At 38.7% G+C, this 21875-nt stretch overlaps 1 protein-coding gene across 2 annotated transcripts in view; it reads right to left on the bottom strand.

Annotated features, from left to right (window-relative positions):
• Positions 1-21875, bottom strand: part of LOC108029318 (unconventional myosin-VIIa) — a 792260-nt gene that overhangs the window by 334113 nt on the left and 436272 nt on the right. The gene's annotated exons all lie outside the window — the stretch shown is intronic.

Here is a 21875-nt window from a genome sequence, read left to right as displayed (position 1 = left end):
AATTAATAAAAGAAAGCAAACGCAGGTGTTTTAATAATATATGCGAAGAAATAGACTCCAACCCTTGGGGCTTCGCATATAAACTCGTCACAAAACGGCTTCGGGCATTTAGTAGCCCGTCGCCGACATGCCCAGTCATCCTAAAAAGGGTAGTAGAAACACTATTCCCTGAGCAAGAGGGTAGACACGAATAATCCACTCCCTGCTAGTAGGAGTCTTTGTCGGAACCAATGGCCTCTCTGAGATGCAGTATGGTTTTCGAAAGGGACTATCTACAATCGATGCCATTGGTAAACTGTGTGAGATCGCAGACAAAGCCATTGAGGGAAAAAGGTGGTTGTACGGCACTAAGCAGTATTGCATAGCGACAACATTGGATGTAAAAAACGCATTCAACTCCGCTAGCTGACACCACACACTACTTCGAAGGCCGCCTGCTCCTGTACGAAACTGAATCCGGGCAATCGACTCACAGGGTCACCGGGGGAGTCCCCCAAGGATCAGTCCTAGGCCCTTTGTTGTGGAATGTCATGTACGACGAGATCCCTAGGATCACGATGCCCGAAGGGGCACGTCTCATTGGTTTCGGATGACGTAGACATAGTAGTTACGGCCAAGAAACTCCCAGACGCGGAAAGAATCCGCAATGAAGCTGGGAAACGAGCAAGCGCATGGCTCGATTCTAGGGGTCTCGCCTTGGCAGCTCATAAGACCGAAGCAGTCCTGATAAGTAGCAGGCAGAAAGTGGAAACGGCCACTATTAAAATTGGAGAAGCCACCATAAAATCTCGCCCAAGCCTAAAATACTTGGGGGTCATGATCGACCACTGGCTTTCTTTCAAAGAGCATCTAGCGTACGCTAGGGGCAAGGCAGGCAGAACCGCGGCCGCAATTTTGCGAATTATGGCGAACACTCGTGGACCGAGGCAACCAGGACGTAGATTACTGGTTAGCGTTGTCACATCGACGCTGATGTACGCTGCTCCCATATGGGCCCGAGCCACAATAAATAGAAGTTATTTGCAGGGTGATTCCGTACAGAGACTGTGTGCCCTGAGGGTTTGCTATGCGTTCCGCACGGTATCCTTTGATGCGGCGCTAGTTATATCAGGAGTAATACCGATGGACCTGCTAGCAGTGGAGTCAGCGGGTATCTGCGCAGGGAGCACAGGGGTCGAAACTGTCGAATCCCTACGGAAAAGGTGCAGACAACATACCATTCCAAAGTGGCAGGAGAGGTGGGCAAATAGCAGCAAAGGACGGTGGACGCGTAAGTTTATCCCAGAACTGCAGAGATGGCTGGGAAGGAAGCATGGACATGTGGACTTTTACTTAACGCAACTGCTGACAGAACATGGATGCTTTAAACACTACCTGAATGGGTTTATGCATGAACGTTATCCGTACTGCCCACTCTGGGAGTCGGATAATGAAGACGCAGAGCACGTATTTTTTGTCTGTCCGAGATTTGAAAATGAACGTCAAGATCTGAGCATAAGCGTTAGGAGGACGCCAGCCGTTTGTAACCTGGTGGAAATTATGTTTGAATCAGAAGTAAATTGGTCCGCTGTATGTAACATGGCCAGAATAGTTCTAAAAAAAACTGCGCATCGCAGAAAGACTGCGAAATTCTAATAGGATAGAATCCTAGAGAGCCCTTAGGGCATTCCCCTCCAAATTTGGCAACCTTTTAATTTGCCTCCGGAGGCAATGTCTGCCGGGCTATCTTCCGACTTTACATGACTCCATTCTGTATCCATTATTTTTTATACATTTGCAGAGGGTATAATGATTTCAGTCAGAAGTTTGCAAAGTAGTAAAGGAGACGTTTCCGACCCCACAAAGTATATATATTCTTGATCAGCGTCACAAGACGAGTCGATATAGCCATGTCCGTCTGTCATTCCGTCTGTCCGTCCGTTTCTACGCAAACTAGGCTCTCAGTTTTAAAGTTATTGGGCTAAAACTTTCCCAAAAGTCTTCTTTCTATTGCAGGTAGTATATAAGTCGGAAGCAGCCATAGGAACTATCGGAGAAAAAATTAAAAAAAAATTATATCTTTCGTGTTTTTTAACATATACCTTTCTAAGCTTGGATATAAAATTTTTAAATTAGTAAATTATTATATTTGTTAGTAATTATATCAAAATCGGAAGACTATATCATATAGCTCCCAAGGGAACAACCGGAAAATTAGTGATAAAATAATATTGAAAAAATTATATCTTCGGTGTTTTTTAACTTATAACCTCCAACGCTTGGAAATAACATTTTTTATTTGGTTTTGAATTTCGAATTCAATTTTATTAAAATCGGTCGACTATATCATATAGCTGCCAAAGGAACGATCGGAAAATTAGTAGGAAAATATGAAATAAAAATTATATCTTTTGTGTTTTTTAACATATAATCTTATAAGCTTGAAAATAACATTTTTTAATTAGTCCTGAATTTCGAATTAAATTTTATTAAAATCTGACGACTATATCATATAGCTGTCATAGGAACGATCGGATAATTGGTGGGAAATAATAGGAAACAAATTATAGCTTTTGGGCTTTTTGACTTATTATCTTATAATTTTGGAAATATACATTTTTATATTTTTAAGTATTTCGAATTCAATTTAATAAAATTATTGATTATTTTGCATAACTGCAAGGATATACAAACTTCGGCTTGCCGAAGATAACTTTTTAAAACTTTTTGCTATGTCAGAAATTGATTCCTTTGTTCTCTACATTAGTTAACTTAAAAGATGGGCTGCACAAAGCTCTAACTTAGGAATAGTCTTTCTGTTTTTCCTAGGACTTATTTCCTTTTTACTAGGTATTAACGTGACCGATTATTCTACCTTTGCATATTCAACTGAACTGAAAAATTTACAAGTGTTTTTCGTCCATCTCGCAATCCTAGTTTTTTTCAAAAATGTTTAATTTTCTTCACACAACTTCCACTTTTTTAACTAATTTACCTCTAGTTCTAGATCCCGAATAAATTCCTCTAACCTAAGTGTTTGCATAAATAAATTTCCAACAATAGTTATTGGTGAATGGCATCTTAATGGATATTATATCTTGGCTGGGTTCAACAATACTAGCTTTTTATTTATTTTTTTACTGGTGGTAAATTTACATAAAAACTCAAATTTATCCTTAAATGGTACCCATTGAAGTCCTAAAGCCTTTATCGACTCAATTTCTTTAATTTTGTCTTGTTTTGTTTTCTCCAGCATTTTGACATTTTCAGTAATTTATTTATGATTCGAAATTTATTTTCCTATATTCATGCCCACCTTTTTTAATTCCAATGAGACCTGTGCGTGCAAAAATTCTTGATCGCTTTTCGTTATATTTATCTGACAATAAATTTGTTAAATGTCCGCCGAAAGTATATAAAAATATTGATCCAATCCACATATTATTAGGTGTTTTTGCTTACGCGTCAAAAACCACGCTTAATTTTGTGGGTAATCTCGCATCCTTAATTGCGTCTTGATGTGGTAAATAATATTTACCTTCCGAGCTTGCCTCTTTTCTGTCATAAACTTGCTATGTATATGTACTGTTCATTTAGGCTTAGATTTTTAATTAATTTGTTCTCCAAATTCAAAGACATATAAAATACTCTTTCAATGGCTTGGCGCTTAGATTGCCTTTTGAGTTGCTCCTTCTTAAAATGCATCTTAACAACATATCGTCCCGAGGAGTTTATGTGTGTTGTTTTCCCAAAATTTTCTTCACAAATTTTGGACTCTAAATCCTTCTCACTTTCTTCTTCAATTTTAAAAATCTTTCCAAAATTTTATACTCTGTCGTGTTCGAGACTACCGTATTACTTCTTTTTTATTTGGTGAATCCAGACACTATCCAACCAAAGCCTGTGTTTTGACCAAGAAGACCGCCTATCTTTTTTACTTCTTTCTAAAGAATTGTAGCATATAAATCTGCTTTTATAATCAAGTCACTCGACCTGGCTTGTTAAATGCGAGAACGGCTAAGAGGTAGTTTGCAGCTCGTTTATTATAGTCCGTTTATATAGTCAGTCCTAGGCCCTTTGTTGTGGAATGTCATGTACGACGAGATCCCTAGGATCACGATGCCCGAAGGGGCACGTCTCATTGGTTTCGGATGACGTAGACATAGTAGTTACGGCCAAGAAACTCCCAGACGCGGAAAGAATCCGCAATGAAGCTGGGAAACGAGCAAGCGCATGGCTCGATTCTAGGGGTCTCGCCTTGGCAGCTCATAAGACCGAAGCAGTCCTGATAAGTAGCAGGCAGAAAGTGGAAACGGCCACTATTAAAATTGGAGAAGCCACCATAAAATCTCGCCCAAGCCTAAAATACTTGGGGGTCATGATCGACCACTGGCTTTCTTTCAAAGAGCATCTAGCGTACGCTAGGGGCAAGGCAGGCAGAACCGCGGCCGCAATTTTGCGAATTATGGCGAACACTCGTGGACCGAGGCAACCAGGACGTAGATTACTGGTTAGCGTTGTCACATCGACGCTGATGTACGCTGCTCCCATATGGGCCCGAGCCACAATAAATAGAAGTTATTTGCAGGGTGATTCCGTACAGAGACTGTGTGCCCTGAGGGTTTGCTATGCGTTCCGCACGGTATCCTTTGATGCGGCGCTAGTTATATCAGGAGTAATACCGATGGACCTGCTAGCAGTGGAGTCAGCGGGTATCTGCGCAGGGAGCACAGGGGTCGAAACTGTCGAATCCCAACGAAAAGGTGCAGACAACATACCATTCCAAAGTGGCAGGATAGGTGGGCAAATAGCAGCAAAGGACGGTGGACGCGTAAGCTTATCCCAGAACTGCAGAGATGGCTGGGAAGGAAGCATGGACATGTGGACTTTTACTTAACGCAACTGCTGACAGAACATGGATGCTTTAAACACTACCTGAATGGGTTTATGCATGAACGTTATCCGTACTGCCCACTCTGGGAGTCGGATAATGAAGACGCAGAGCACGTATTTTTTGTCTGTCCGAGATTTGAAAATGAACGTCAAGATCTGAGCATAAGCGTTAGGAGGACGCCAGCCGTTTGTAACCTGGTGGAAATTATGTTTGAATCAGAAGTAAATTGGTCCGCTGTATGTAACATGGCCAGAATAGTTCTAAAAAAAACTGCGCATCGCAGAAAGACTGCGAAATTCTAATAGGATAGAATCCTAGAGAGCCCTTAGGGCATTCCCCTCCAAATTTGGCAACCTTTTAATTTGCCTCCGGAGGCAATGTCTGCCGGGCTATCTTCCGACTTTACATGACTCCATTCTGTATCCATTATTTTTTATACATTTGCAGAGGGTATAATGATTTCAGTCAGAAGTTTGCAAAGTAGTAAAGGAGACGTTTCCGACCCCACAAAGTATATATATTCTTGATCAGCGTCACAAGACGAGTCGATATAGCCATGTCCGTCTGTCATTCCGTCTGTCCGTCCGTTTCTACGCAAACTAGGCTCTCAGTTTTAAAGTTATTGGGCTAAAACTTTCCCAAAAGTCTTCTTTCTATTGCAGGTAGTATATAAGTCGGAAGCAGCCATAGGAACTATCGGAGAAAAAATTAAAAAAAAAATTATATCTTTCGTGTTTTTTAACATATACCTTTCTAAGCTTGGATATAAAATTTTTAAATTAGTTAATTATTATATTTGTTAGTAATTATATCAAAATCGGAAGACTATATCATATAGCTCCCAAGGGAACAATCGGAAAATTAGTGATAAAATAATATTGAAAAAATTATATCTTCGGTGTTTTTTAACTTATAACCTCCAACGCTTGGAAATAAAATTTTTTATTTGGTTTTGAATTTCGAATTCAATTTTATTAAAATCGGTCGACTATATCATATAGCTGCCAAAGGAACGATCGGAAAATTAGTAGGAAAATATGAAATAAAAATTATATCTTTTGTGTTTTTTAACATATAATCTTATAAGCTTGAAAATAACATTTTTTAATTAGTCCTGAATTTCGAATTAAATTTTATTAAAATCTGACGACTATATCATATAGCTGTCATAGGAACGATCGGATAATTGGTGGGAAATAATAGGAAACAAATTATAGCTTTTGGGCTTTTTGACTTATTATCTTATAATTTTGGGAATATACATTTTTATATTTTTAAGTATTTCGAATTCAATTTAATAAAATGATTGATTATTTTGCATAACTGCAAGGATATACAAACTTCGGCTTGCCGAAGATAACTTTTTAAAACTTTTTGCTATGTCAGAAATTGATTCCTTTGTTCTCTACATTAGTTAACTTAAAAGATGGGCTGCACAAAGCTCTAACTTAGGAATAGTCTTTCTGTTTTTCCTAGGACTTATTTCCTTTTTACTAGGTATTAACGTGACCGATTATTCTACCTTTGCATATTCAACTGAACTGAAAAATTTACAAGTGTTTTTCGTCCATCTCGCAATCCTAGTTTTTTTCAAAAATGTTTAATTTTCTTCACACAACTTCCACTTTTTTAACTAATTTACCTCTAGTTCTAGATCTCGAATAAATTCCTCTAACCTAAGTGTTTGCATAAATAAATTTCCAACAATAGTTATTGGTGAATGGCATCTTAATGGATATTATATCTTGGCTGGGTTCAACAATACTAGCTTTTTATTTATTTTTTTACTGGTGGTAAATTTACATAAAAACTCAAATTTATCCTTAAATGGTACCCATTGAAGTCCTAAAGCCTTTATCGACTCAATTTCTTTAATTTTGTCTTGTTTTGTTTTCTCCAGCATTTTGACATTTTCAGTAATTTATTTATGATTCGAAATTTATTTTCCTATATTCATGCCCACCTTTTTTAATTCCAATGAGACCTGTGCGTGCAAAAATTCTTGATCGCTTTTCGTTATATTTATCTGACAATAAATTTGTTAAATGTCCGCCGAAAGTATATAAAAATATTGATCCAATCCACATATTATTAGGTGTTTTTGCTTACGCGTCAAAAACCACGCTTAATTTTGTGGGTAATCTCGCATCCTTAATTGCGTCTTGATGTGGTAAATAATATTTACCTTCCGAGCTTGCCTCTTTTCTGTCATAAACTTGCTATGTATATGTACTGTTCATTTAGGCTTAGATTTTTAATTAATTTGTTCTCCAAATTCAAAGACATATAAAATACTCTTTCAATGGCTTGGCGCTTAGATTGCCTTTTGAGTTGCTCCTTCTTAAAATGCATCTTAACAACATATCGTCCCGAGGAGTTTATGTGTGTTGTTTTCCCAAAATTTTCTTCACAAATTTTGGACTCTAAATCCTTCTCACTTTCTTCTTCAATTTTCAAAATCTTTCCAAAATTTTATACTCTGTCGTGGTCGAGACTACCGTATTACTTCTTTTTTATTTGGTGCATCCAGACACTATCCAACCAAAGCCTGTGTTTTGACCAAGAAGACCGCCTATCTTTTTTACTTCTTTCTAAAGAATTGTAGCATATAAATCTGCTTTTATAATCAAGTCACTCGACCTGGCTTGTTAAATGCGAGAACGGCTAAGAGGTAGTTTGCAGCTCGTTTATTATAGTCCTAGCAGTGGATGCACTACTAACTCATTTTATTTATTATTGATAATGTGAAGAAGCTTGCAGTGCGGTTTCTTTCATTTCTGCACTTGTTATTGCTTCAGTGCCTGAGACACTTTAAACACGGGTGTGTATTTATGAAGTCACTTCTCTGTGTATCTCTATCGCACTCTTTTCTTATTCGACAAAAATTCCAAACCAAATGAAGTCGTCTCCTTTGTTTTGACGACAATGCGTTTACAGTAATATTAATAAGAATTCGTTCGTTAGGTTATTTTCTCTAAAAACGTGGTACGCAAATTAGCAATAATATTCAATTCATTTGTGCTTTACCAGTGCCAGAGCGAAGATGAGTAGAAAATAAAATCAAGTAAATATATGCACGTATAAATGAGATCTTTATAGAGATATATAAAATAGTGTTTGGTATTTGGTGTTTTTTCTTAGTGGCGTTTGAGAGTGACGCCGTTTTCGCTCCAAGTCTACCTTGAAGGGTATCATGACGAACTTTTTTTAGGGTAAGGCGACGAACTAATTTTATTTAAGAAATTGAGTTTTTGTGTAAAAAAAACATATAATATTACCAGATGACATTAACTGGTGCAGTTAAATCAAAGTTTGTTGAAAGAGATGCACAACAAGGCCAGTGTTGATATTTCAAAGGAATTCGACGACATGGTATTAAAATTTTTAAATCATTCCCAGATTGGGTTAATTCTACCTTTTTGTATTTTTTAATTTTGTTTTATTTTTTAATTATTTTCACCTTATACTATTTTTTTAATGAAAAAAAAAGAACGATGAAGATCGACGATAAAATGTTTTTTCTAGCATAAAATACACAAATACTATTTGATCATCCTTTCTTGCAATTGCTGGCTTCCATACATACTTGTCATTTTTAGCAGTCTCAATTTCACTCTTTGTATTGTTTAAACTAATTTTTTGCTAAATTTTTGATAGAATATTTAGACATAGTTGTAATATCCCTCTCAGCGAGTTGAATATTATAAATGAACGTACGTATAAATAAAGGGGAATAAATTGTTAAAATAAAAACAGAGCGAGAGAGACTTGCAAAATGTTCATATTTAACTTGTTACCTAAATATAATTTTTATATTTTTTATTAATTAAAGTAGAAATGCAAATGTTGTTGTGTCAAAAAATATGTTTCGACGAGACTACCGAACAACAACTGCGAAACTTGCAAGTAGTCTTATCCTTTTAATTAGTTGCAATTTTAATATTATTTTTAATATATAGCAAACTATGTATATAATAAAATATAAATATATAAATTAACACCGAAAATAATATTAAATCAAAATAAGGTTAAACTTGATATTGAATATCTATTTTACCAAGAGTTCTTAAAGTGAAAACACTGTAAAACTTTGTTGCAGTGTTTACATAAACAAACTCCCGGTCATAAACCTTGTGGCCGAAACATGAGTCGATCGGTGCGCTCACAGAAACAAGTGCAACTGTCAGCATTCTGTTACACACGCATGAAGTCATAAACAATGGCGAAGTAAGTAAAGTATGTGTCCGATAGTTTGAAGGAGCATTTAAAAGTGTTAAGTGTCATCAAGTCAGCGGGTCTAACTCTGAATGTGGAGAAAAGCAAGTTCTGCATGAAGAGCGTGAAGTACCTTGGGCATATTGTAGGTGAAGGTGTTGTACGTACTGACCCAGAGAAAATAGCTGCTATGACGGAATTTCCATTGCCCAAGTCGTTAAAAGCTCTTAGAAGGTTTTTGGGAATGGTGGGATGGTATCGAAAGTTTGTAAACAATTTCGCTGCGGTTTCAGCGCCCCTTACTGACCTATTGAAGCCGAAAAGAAAGTTTTCGATGACACCAGAAGGACAGCAGGCTTTCGAAAAATTGAAAGAGATGTTGAGCTCAGCTCCAGTATTGCGCAGCCCGGATTTCAGCCAACCTTTTCACATCCATTGCGATGCAAGCAAGACAGGTGTGGGCGGTGTTCTAGTACAGAAATCCGAGAATGGAGACGAATTCCCCATAGCCTTTGTGTCTAAAAAGCTGAATAAGGCTCAGAAAAATTATTCGGTGACTGAGCAGGAGTGCCTAGCTGCCATTATATGCGTTAAACGTTTCCGAGTGGCTTATGTCACAGACAGATCTGCACTCTCGGTTAGCACGATGGGCGTTAAAGTTGCAGGCTTTTAACTTCAAAATTGAACACCGAAGCGGTAAGCTCAATGTCGTCCCGGATGCTTTGTCGAGGGTAAATGAGGAAGAGGTAGAAGCATTAGACGCTAGTCACGGATTACTGGTGGACTTGGAATCGCCGCATTTTAAGGATGCAGATTACTTAGAGCTGATTTTGAGAGTAGAGGCCAACGCTGACAGGCTTCCGGATCTAAAATTATCAGACGGTCTCGTGTATCGGAAAGGGGAACACACTTCAGGAGATGCTATTCACGTTACCTTCTGTTGGAAATTATGGGTACTTCAAGGTTTGGTTCCAGAGGCTTTGAAGAAGGCTCATAATGACCCCTTGGCATCTGATGGGGGTGTCCACAAAACGCTAGAAAGATTGAGGCGATATTATTATTGGCCAGGGCTGGTAAGGGACGTCAAACAGTACATTGAAGGGTGCATCACTTGCAAAACGACAAAGGCACCGAATAAGACATTACGTCCACCTATGGGTGCGCAGCCAGAATCTAGTAGGCCTTTCCAGAAGTTGTACGTGGATTTTCTAGGGCCCTATCCTCGCTCGAGGAGTGACAATATATTCAGGAGGAATTTCAAGCAAAGCAATTTCCAGGCCGGCTACAACGCCAAATTGGGACCAGCATTTATTCAAGCTCGGGTCAAAAGGAAAATCGGGCAGGCCTATTACGTTCTAGAGGATTTGCAGGGCAGATACATAGGAAGGTATCATGCGAAGGACATGAAACAATAGCGTATCCACAGCAATCGCTGGTAGGCTCATTCTTGGGAATCTGACTCCCAAGTATGATCTTAAGGGGGGGCATTTTTGTAGCGTTGAAGTTGAATTTTCTTTACGAGTGTAATCCGCAAAAGTTTAGCGCGAGTGACTTGATCAGCCTGTTAATATTGTCGAGCCACCGGAAGGGAAAAAGGGAAAAGGAAATACATATTTAGGAAATTAATTACGGATTGGGGTGAGTTCTGGTCGTGATCGCAAGGTTTGAGGTCGAGTAAGTAATGTTCAGCTTATTCGGCAGCTACTAGCCGGCCTGCGCGGCCGCCGTGTATTCGCTAAGACCGAAGGAGGTCATCCCCTATGGTATTTGGAGGCGGACAAGCCGCTCAGAGGCCCAGTTCCGGGCCCCGCCAGCAGCATTGCCTTTGGGGCGATAGGAGAAATCCCGACCTACATCACCATTTTCGTCTTCTAGCTTATAAATAAAAGCTTTTGCTTGGGCATCGTTCATCGTTTAAGCGAGAGCCAAGGGCAGTATTTCGATCGCGCTGAGGACGTTCGGCCCGTCGCGGAACCGCGGCGGAGTTTTTCCTCAAGAGCCGTGGATTTGCACCGTAAAATGCCGTAGAATAAAGTTCAAAGGGGGAAATCTAAAGAGTTAAGCCCTCCATCGGTTTTGTGACCCCGCCCGGGTGAAGCAGTTTTGAGAGAATTTGCGATCCCTTACATTCGGACCTAACCTCCAGAGAGTATGAAAATTTGTTATAGACCTGCCAAGGGAAAACGATTGTTATGCAACACGTTAGGTTAAGTGTAATGTTTAATGTAAAAGAGTTTGTTTGTTGATTTATGGCGAAGCGATTTAAAAATCGGGCAAGGAGGCAGAGTCGGCGTCCGTTTTTTTTTGTGCAGTGCATTCTGGTCGTGTAAATTAAATCATTTTGAGTTTATCATTATCCATATATTTTCCCGCAGCCAGCCACTAGCATCTTCGGTGAAAGCGCTTTCTTCGTTGGATGTTCCGTGAGCGGTGAGTGCCAAAATTTTTATATTTGAAAAAAAAAACAGAAAACAAACTCAAGACGATGTAAAGAGAAAAGAACAAAAAAAAATTCTATGACACTTTACCTGCAGTCAGAAAATCGTGATGACAAATCCTCTCCTTGTGATTTTTTTAATGACAGTTTTATTCGTCATAAAGTAAATTTAAATTGCATGAAAATTCTTTCCTGCATGCTTAGATTTAAGATATGTATTCTCTTTGTTTGCTCTTTTTAGCTGGTAATAAATTTTTGTAATGTGCTAAATTATCAATCTGTTGCCGCAGCTAGAATGATTCCCCGATAGGGTAGCTCGTATAGATGGGGTCGTTCGGACGTGTGGGAGAGAACGGCCAATGGTTGGGTGGGCATGATAGAGCCTCGGAAACATCTAACGAGGTGAATGTGAGACTCGGTTAGGGTATTAGGGGAATTTCAGACTTTTCTTTCGATTTTATATGGTGTTGCACATTTCCGAATTCAGCTTGTCTAGCACGCGAAGTTAGATTTCAATTATCGTTAGACACTTCATGGGGTTAGACATTTTTCATCCACTTCCACAGCCGACAAGCAGCCAGCAGAGTAGACCCGCGTGCGCTTGACCACCACGGTACCACCTCCGCCTGAAGTAAATTAGAATGTTGCGACTCGTTACAAGTAGTGACCTTGCATGTAAAAGATATGCAACGTTTATTCGAACATAGTAGGAAAATTACTGTAAATATGATACCAATAAAATCAATTTTTAAAAAGGCTTGAAAAAATATCTTTATCCGTGGTAAAATATCTTTAAGCACAAAAAAATGGGCAATAAGATATTGAATACATTAAGAGTAGAGCTACTAAGCCCGGTGACCCTTATAGAAAAACAAGATGAGAAAGAATATTATTATTTTTGGGAATGTATGACTCGAGATATTGCTCATAAATGCCAAAAAGCTGGCATAATTATGCACAATAAGACCCCATTAATAATAACTGATACGCATATATATGCGTATATGCGGACAGAATATAAGAATTCAATTATAAATGATTTGTGTAAATACCTAAAAATTATAACATCTACGGCACACCACCACCAGACAGTCGGAATTGTGAAGTCATAGAATTTTCAATGAATACATACGCTCATGTATATATGGCTTCAATATTTATTTTTTTATTTAAACACGACCTCCCAATGGCAAATAATTATAGTCCATTTAAAAAACCAATTAATAGTATAGATAAAATAGAAACCATTTGTAATATAGATGTCTATGCTAAGGAAAGTAAATATAGATCAGAAGTAGCATAAAAAAGTGCTACAATGATAGTAGAATATAGGAAAAATAATAAGATACTTTATGATCAGAAAATAAACATCATACATATATCCGTAGGTGATAAAGTCTTCTTAAGAAATAAAACATGTAATATATTTGATTTTAAATATACTGGGGTGTATTAGATAGATCTGTTTATTACCTGTACAATTTTATTGTAGACATTTTGGCTGGAGTAAATCTGCCAATATAAGGATTTATTTTAAAAGCTGGCACATACTTAGCATTATGTGTAGGAGAAAAGCAGTTGGAGTGGACTGTATTAGAAGTGCTTGTAGAGGTTGTATTTCAAGTACTATATTTATGCAGCGTTCTCTTTTTAGAAAAGATAACGCTGACTTAAATAGTATGATATGCTTTATTCACATTCGACTTGTTAACTTAGGTTTTACAAAATATACGTGTGCTATAAAACTGTCCTTTGCGATATTCTGGCAGCGAGTGTGTACCGCGGTGCGTTGCCACTTTTCACTAACGTTGCAACTGGGTATCGAATGCAACTTAGGAATATCGAGTACAGAAAGGGAAAGATATTAGATCAGAAGGTGAGACCGCTTCTAGTGGTCCTTGTCTCTCCAATACCGCATCCCACAATCGGCCCTCCTGACGCAGGATTCGTCCCGAATGCCTTCATGTACTCTGCGACGGTTGATGCCTTATACGGCCCATCACCTTCTCCTACCCTTTCAACTTCGTATCTTTCATGGTTTCCTACTTTGACTACTATATACTGCCCTAGGTACTTTCCTTTCAATTTCAAACCAGTACCATACTGGGTGCCTTTAATAGCTACCAAATCGTTTAACTAGAACTTCTTTTCTACCTTTCTTTTTGCATCAAAAGCTTTCTTGTTTTCAGCTTGGATACTCTGAATGTTTTCCCTTGCTTCCCTCCTCAGTTTGTCGCGTTCCTCATCTAACTCTGCAATCAAACAATCCTGTATCAATGACCTGAGCTGGACATCTCATGAGATACGCATATCTAATCCTGTTAGCAGTTTGAATGGTGAAACTTTCGTAGTTCTTGGCTCAGTGTTGTTCATGATCTGCTGTACCTTACCTACATGCTTATACCAGCACCCTGGGCTTTCAAGGCTTAGTTTTGAGAGCATCGGAACAACTATTTTATGCATGCGTTCTACTTGTCCGTTTCCCCTTGGTACGCCTGTTGCTATCAGCAAATGTTGGATCTTCTCCCTATCGCAGTACTCCTTAAACAGGTGAGATATGAATGCAGCTCCACGGTCTGACACTATCATATACGGATTTCCAAAGCAAACAGCCTGGCGCTCCAAGCAAGTCACTACTTCTTCAACGCCTGTACTTCGTGTAGGATACAACCATACGTACTTGGAAAAAGCGTCTACAATCACGAAAATGGGATTATATCGTTTTTTGGTTAACTCCATCGGACCAACATGATCTAAATGGTATGTGACGAGCGGCTTGTCTCCTTTGTCTATTGGTGTAAGAAACCCTTCTTGCCTAACCGCCTTCGCATTCACAAGGATGCACTCTACGCAGCTATCGACCACTCGCACTACTTTATCTTTAAGCTTCGGAATATAATACGACTTCTCAATCAAAGTTTTCTTGGATGAGAAATGTCCTTGCATGTGACTGTTCTGGATGATTTCAGTTTCCATGAGTGAAGGAACTACTAGCAATTCTTTGTTAGGATCCTTGAACAGAACTTTGTTTACTACGTAGAAGTCTTCATAGCCTTTGGTAATAACGACACTTTTGAGCACCTTCGTCCAATCATCTAAAAGCTGTGCTTCCCGCAAACGATGAAACAAACTGTCAGTCAACGTGTAACATGACACCCTACTTAACGCATCGTATTCAAAATCTTGTAGGTACATCGCCCATCTAGACACTCTGATCGGAATCTCCTTCTTCTTCATGGTCATGGCAAAAGCATTACAATCTGTAATAATTTTAAACTTCTTCCCTTAAACGTACACCCGCCACTTTACCAAGGCTCCAATAACCGCAAGTACTTCCAGTTCATAGGAATGATACTTTTCCTCACATGGCTTGGTTTTACGGCTCATGTAGAAAACTGGATTCCACAAGTTATCACAGGGATCTCGTTGAAGTAAAACGGCTCCAAATCCGAACTTGGATGCATCGGTATGAATTTCTGTGTCAAGCGAATGATTATAGAGCTTCAGAACTGGTCCACTGATTAACGTTTCTTTTAGCTTTTTAAATGCTGCAATTGCTGGTCTTGAAACTTGAACTTCACCTCCTTGCGCAACATGTCGGACAACGGCTTGGCAATTACGGCGTATCTTTCCACAAACCTACTGAAATACGACGTCAAACTCCTTTCTTGTCAAGCGGACACTTTTGGGATTCTGGCGTAACAGGCACGTGAAAGAAGCCATTAGTCAAATCTAGAGTTGTAAAAACTTGTCCACCCTGTACCTTTTCGATCACACAGTCCATTTGAGCTGTTGGGAAGTTATCTCACACAATCTTTTTATTTAATTTTCTATAATCGCAACACAAGCGCTTCTTCCCGTTCTTTTTATCTACAAGCACCACTGGCGAAGCAAACTCAGATTATCCCTTCCTCTAGCCATTCTTAAACCTGGTTATCGACAATTTTCTGATCGCAATAAGCTAATCGTCTCGGATGTTGGATGTTGTTGATCTAGCATCTGGGATACCCTCAACGAAATACTCGATCTAACTTTCTTCCTCCAAATAAACGGGCTTTGCAATTTCCATAAGTGCATAAAGGAACTCATGTAAGGATTCACCCTTATGCTGCTGTCATTTTCCCAACCTGCGATGAACTTCTGCTGAGGATAACTTGATTCCGAACTCCTCCACCAAAACCGATTTCAAACTTGCCCAGTCTTTGATATTCCTCTGGCTACACACAAACATCTTTGCTGCTCTACTAAGCAACTGTTTGCATACACAAACAACTGTAAAGGGTTCCACTCAACTGTAGCTGCACAATCTTCCAACTTCCCTATACATTGGTTTATATCTGGGAACTCGACTCAGAAAACTGCGAGACACTGCCCTCTACATCTTTCAATGTGAACTTTATTAGCTTTATTAGCTTTATAGTTTACGAAATAATAAAAAAATTCTAAGATAATTTTATATTTAGCCAGAGAAAGAAAGCGATGAACAGCAAAATTCATGTCGAAACATTATTTTGTAGAATAATTCGTTCCTTTCTATCCCAAGATGAACGAATAAATTATACAGTTATTGATTCACACTTTCAATTAGTACCAGAACCAACAAAAAATAAAATAAAATGTTTTTTCTTGTTGGCTCCGTCGAAAGCAGTCCCAAAATAATGCAACAATATATTTTATAACATAACATTTATAACATTTCATAGATACAAATCAACTATATCTCGAATTAATCAACTATATCTCAAAAACTAAAACAGAAAGTTAAGCACAAAAAATTATTTTGTACTAATCAAAAAAGGCAAAGAACAAAACAGAAAAATTAATATAAAATTTAAACTTTAAAAGTGATTTAGGTGAAAATTCAAAGGAAAAATAAAAAAAAAGAAAACAAAAAAAAGTCTTAAATATAAAATTAAAAATTTAAAAGAATTATGCTTTGAAAAAATCGAAGGATAAAAAAAAAACAGAAAACAAATAGCAAAATTAACTAAACACAGGAAATAGAATATAGGAATTTATAAGAATGTCATTTGGTCTTAAAAATGCGCCTATAACTTTCCAGAGTGGACAACATACTCAGAGAACATATTGGCAAATTTTTTTCATTTTTACATGGACGATATTATCACATTATCACTTCTCACATTCTCAGCAGCATTTCAATGATCTAAACTTGATCATTAACATTCTACATGAAGCCAACATGAAAATTTCACTAGAAAAATGTAAATTCTTTAAACTAGAAACATCATTCCTAGGATATTTAGTATTACAAAAAGTTATTAAGACCGACCCTCAAAAAATGGAAACGATATCAAAATATCCAATTCCCGAAAATATCACATAGGTAGCTTATTACGTCTCATTGGATATTATAAAAAATTTGTAAAAAATGTTGCGTTTATTGTAAAACCATTAACAAATCGGAAAATTTCCAAGGGAATGTCAAAAAATCTCTCAATTACTCCTGACGAACCCGCAATCGCGGCTATTAACGAGCTAAAAGAACATCTAATAAGTTACATAGAACTAGTTAAGCCGGCTCAAAAAAATTTACATTAACAGCAGACGTCTCTGATCTAGCTATAAGAGCAGTATTTTCCCAAAGCGGAAACCCAATCACTTTTATATCTAAAACACTCAACAAAACCGAAAAAAATGACGCTACCAACAAAAAGCTTTTAGCGATAGTTTGGGCCCCCAAAAATTGCAGGGTTCTCTTTTTAGAAAAGATAACGCTGACTTAAATAGTATGATATGCTTTATTCACATTCGACTTGTTAACTTAGGTTTTACAAAATATACGTGTGCTATAGAACTGTACTTTGTACTGGCTTTCACTCACGTTGCAACTGGGTATCGAATGCAACTTAGGAATATCGAGTACAGAAAGGGAATGATATTATATCAGTAGGTGAGACCGCTTCTATTGGTCCTTGTCTCTCTAGTACCACATCCCACATTTATATATACGCAGATGGAACAAAGTAAAAAAGAAGAGTGCACTTGATGGGGAAAAAGAATCGGGAATTTTTTACTGTGGCTGGGTTATATTTTAAACACAATGGAATTTAAAAATATATTTTAGAAATATATGTGTTGATTAGTAGCACTAGAAGATCAACTGAAATTGTTCTCAGTGTACATTTGTGGGTAAGAGAATCTGAAATAAAATAAGGGAATTGACATATAGTAGAAGCCGTTGCGTCGCATGAATCACTTTTGGATTTTGACAAAAAATCAATCAGAATTTAGTCGAAATAGGTTTAAAAAATATGGCTGCATGACCGGAAAATAATAATTATAAGTGGAACTTATTTAAAGCGGATCGAAACACCGCTGATGCTGCGAAAAATTTTAAGATGCTCCAGAAGAGGGAAATCAAAAGATTTTAAAAATCCGGCTCGAGGGAACAAAAATTTGGGGCAAAGGTGGCTTGATCGCTATATCGAAAATATAGAGAATCCCCGAAAAAAGGTTACGAAAAGCACGTGGTCCTTTTCGTGCGTGGGTGTTTATTCGTATGCTTGTAAATATGTACGACATAAACCAAGCTTAACTTAAAAGTCGACAGTGCGAGCGAGCGAAATGGAGACATCTGGATAAACTGCTGCTCTTTTTTTGAATCTATCGAATACCAAGGTATTGTTTAAATTTAGATTTTAACCATTAACCATAATCCATGTATTCACCTTATAAAGCACCGTGCGACTTCTTCCTTTCGGATAAACGATCCCAGTGCCACTGCAGCGAACCTTTTGTTTTCCCCAGGATTACTAACTAAACAATTAAAGCCCAGTTAGTAATCGCTAAAACAAAGCACTAATACCCTTTTGTTCTCCCCTACAGACATGGCTTCGGACAACCCGTCCCATCTGTGGCGCATAGCGACGCAAGCCACGGCCACCTTAGAAGACGCGGGACCGAACGGAGTCGTCATTGACTATTCGGCAGAGGAATTCCGGGTACACATCTCGAAAACAGACCGGATCACCATTTCTCAACGCCCCCCGAAGTAGGAGGGGGATGTGAAGATGTAGTTTGACCCCTCACAAACAGCGCCAACAATATCGGCCGCCAGCGCCAACAACAACGCCAGTTAGCGCCAACAACATCGCCAGCCAGCGCCAACAACATCGGCAGCCAGCAGCTACAACATCGCCAGCCGCAACGCCAAAAGGCGTCGCCAACAACAACAGCAGCCAGCGGCAATAGCAATAGCAACAACAGCCACCGGCAATAGCAACAGCAGCCAGCGCCAACAACAACAGCAGCTAACAACAAAACAAAACCCTCGCGCATAACTTTGTAAAAACTTTGTACAGTTCACTTAATATGTAAGCTTAACCTATAATTGTAAGATTTATAGTTATATTCGTACTCAAGAATTATCTTAGCTAAGCTTTCCCCCTCCGTTCTCGCATCAGCAGTAGCCACACACACACCAAGAGAGCAACGAAATATTCACCACGAAAAGTGCAGCGCCGCACAGGAGCAAGCGAGAGAGGACATGCGATCGAGGAGGAAAACAACCCCCGAAAATTGGCACGCGCCAAGGGAAGAGCGAGAAAAATGAGTACCGAAACTTCGACAAGTGGAAAAACCCCGGAGCAGCGGCAAAGCTTGACTCTGTCACTTTGGAAAACGCGGCGCACCGGACCAGAAGTGCGAGCAGGTCACTCTTAGACACGCGGTGCACGGGATCAGAAGCAGGGGACTCTTACACACGCGGCGCACGGGATAAAAAGTGCGAGAAGCGGGACTCTTGCAAAGGCGGCGGACGGGATTAGAAGTGCGAGCAGAGCAAATTCATGTGGGCATCAGGAGTCTTTTGCCTTCGGAGTGCGAAAAGTGGTGCAGTCGAGTGACTGGTGCCAAGTGACCCAGGAAGGAGTTTACCTAGATGGCCTGGAGGAGAGTGTGCCGGCCCAGGACCAGCGGCGGAGCACCCGGAGTCACGCGTGTGTGCGTGCGTGAGAGCGAGACGGGTAACTGAGTGGAGTGAACCGCATTTTGGCCAGCGAGAGTCCCGTGCAATGAGGCCTCGATGCGGCTTCGCCCAGAGTAGGCTAGAATTTAGAAACCAAGACCTAACCTAACCCGTTAACCTGCGAGCGCTGAGAAAACATGAACCAAGAAATAAAAATGCTCTAATAAATATATAATATTTCTCGCCTGATTTTAATACAACTCGTAGGAAAAGAATACAATCAAGCTGGCCATGCATAAATATAGATATTCTAAGACAAATGCCTAGATTTTAGGCCATAAATTCTGCCCTAGGGAAAAGTTGTCTCCATAATCGATCCTCTCTCTCTCGGCCTCCTCGTAGCGAATGCTATGAGCCAGGCCCAAATGCACGATACCGCTGACCCTTTTCACTCTGCTACAGACACCGAATAAACTATTTCTCTCACTCCGTACTCCGGTGGCTGGCACTCTACATCCCACGCAAACCGATTTTTGTCCTAGACCTTTTTGTCCCATATCTTTACAAAATTTTCGGTAAAGAGACCCAGGCGGGACTGAGAATATCCCAGCCTACGAGACTTCTTTACAGGGAGAAAAATTTGTGAAAGTGTAAAAGTTCAAATTTGATCTGTTGCCGGTGGGAATAATTACCCCCCGCTATCCACCTAGTCGAATGACACCTTAACTTTTAAAATCAGATGTTTCGTTTAAAAGTATTACACAAAACAAGATGTTTGGGGTCCTCTCCAAATGAAAATTTTATTTTGTTTGTCAGATTGTCCATTTGTCAGTTTTTCAGTTTATCCCAAAACGAAATTTTATGGTCCTTAACAACTAAACAACTCAATATAGGAAATTGTAGTTCTACCACTTTTGGAAAAACTAACTAGTTTGGCGAGAAATCAGCAACAAATACCCATAACTTGTGAAGTACTGAAGATACAGGCTTATGCTATATGACGTCAGAAAAGTATTTTTAAAGCTATCTACAGCCTCAAGAGTTCGATGGCGCTCCGTCAAAAAAAAATCAAGCTCACTATGGATTTCTCCCATAATGAAAGCATGAGCTTTGGTAGTTTTGTAGAGCACAATGTTATATCAACACGGGCTCCCAATTCTCAATACTAACGCCGGTAAATTGTAAGGAAGTTAAGCACCCTTGAAAAGTGCGTTGAAGTTCCTTTAAGGCAACTCCTGTGCTATGGATTTTATATTGAACAGAGTTTCCATATTACTGTTCACCTGCAATCGCTTGTTTTCGAAATGCTCAGTTACATGTTTCCAGGCTGAGCGAAAGCCATTTTTGGTGAGTGGGGATCTCAAAACTATGGAATGAGCTTTGTCACTTCTTATACCCTTGCAGAGGGTACAATGATTTCAGTCAGAAGTTTGCAACGCAGTGAAGGTGATGTTTCCGACCCCATAAAGTATATATATTATTAATTAGCATCACTGGACGAGTCGATCTAGCCATGTCCGTTTATCAGTTCACTTCTACGCAAACTAGTCTCTCAGTTTTAAAGCTATCGGGCTGAAACATTTCCAAATCTTTTGCAGGTAGTATTTAAGTCGAAACCAGCCAGATCGGATAATTATATCTTTTAGCTCCCATAGGAATGATTGGAAAAATTTTTTTTTTATAATATCTTAGGTGTTTATCGACGTATAACCTCCCACGCTTGGAAATAAAATTTTTTATTTGGTTTTGAATTTCGATTTACATTAAATAAAAATCGGGCGACTATATCGTATAATTGCTATAGGAGCGGTCGGAAAATTGGTGGGCAAATGATATGAAAAAATTATATCTTTCACAAAAAAAATGAAATTATTTTTATTTTAATAAATTAAAATTAACAAATTTAAAATGGTGCTACTAATATTGATAATTAAATATTACATTTAACTGGTAAAAAGGGTATACAAACTTGCGTTTGCCGAAGTTAACTTCCTTTATTGTTTTTGAATTTAAATATAAGTAAGAATAATTTTTAAACGTGTGATAGTCCCGGAAAGTCGAATATAATCGCCCGAGAAAATCTGTGTCGAAAGGAGGAAGCCGACATCCGTACAACACGGAATTTTAAGACGCAGTTACTAGAGCTGGAGGTATTTGCGAGGATCCCTGCTGCATTTGATCGAGGACCTGAGCTGAGCGTTATATTTCGCCTTGAGTATTGATTTGATATCTGCAGACACAACGCAATCGGAGCATATGTATATGATTGCCACACGGATTTGAAATGATAGAACCCCCTCAAAATCGATCTGACCGTCAGTGGTGGTTATAAAATGGGTTAAAGAGGTTTTTCTGATGGTGCCATGACAAAAAATAATTTAAAATTTTTATTTTCAAAGTAAGGAAACTAAATTAGAATT

This window comes from Drosophila biarmipes, unplaced genomic scaffold (assembly GCF_025231255.1).
Source record: "Drosophila biarmipes strain raj3 unplaced genomic scaffold, RU_DBia_V1.1 ptg000022l, whole genome shotgun sequence".
Classification (NCBI taxonomy): domain Eukaryota; kingdom Metazoa; phylum Arthropoda; class Insecta; order Diptera; family Drosophilidae; genus Drosophila; species Drosophila biarmipes.
Note: the sequence above shows the minus strand (reverse complement) of the source record. Positions and strands in the feature narration are given on the sequence as shown.